Below are 535 nucleotides of genomic sequence, written 5' to 3'. Positions count from 1 at the left end.
GCTGGATAGTGGATACTATCTCCTGTGTTGTTAAAAAGTGTAGAGTCGATTGGTGTATTCGATTGTCTAGCTATCAGTGATAAAATCACATAGGTAGGCAATCGAATTGCGGACATAATGAGAAGCGTATGGAATCAGGTATGCAATCAACCTACGGTTGATCGCCGACCACGTTGGTATCGTAGGTAACTGAAGAACGGAAAATATAGTTAGACCCCCGAGCCCCCCGTGTTAGTTGTAAGTGAGTACTGATTTTGGAGACACAGTCGAATTATAAATGCCACACTTATATAGAAGGAGATTTTGTAATAAAGCCTGGCTCTATGATGGTATCGTTTCGAAGGCGGGAAAGTTTGAAAGTCCAGTTTCAGTGTCTAGAAATCTCCCATGGCCCATGAAAATCGACAATTCAATGATACCATCCCCCAGCGTATGTCCGGTGCTTTTTTGTATGTGTAAAAAAATTTAAATTCGAAAACCTGCATTTTAGAGTGTCTAGCAAGTTAGTCATCACCCGTCTAAGATGAAAAAAAAA

This window comes from Acyrthosiphon pisum, chromosome A1 (assembly GCF_005508785.2).
Source record: "Acyrthosiphon pisum isolate AL4f chromosome A1, pea_aphid_22Mar2018_4r6ur, whole genome shotgun sequence".
In the NCBI taxonomy this organism is placed as follows: domain Eukaryota; kingdom Metazoa; phylum Arthropoda; class Insecta; order Hemiptera; family Aphididae; genus Acyrthosiphon; species Acyrthosiphon pisum.
Note: the sequence above shows the minus strand (reverse complement) of the source record.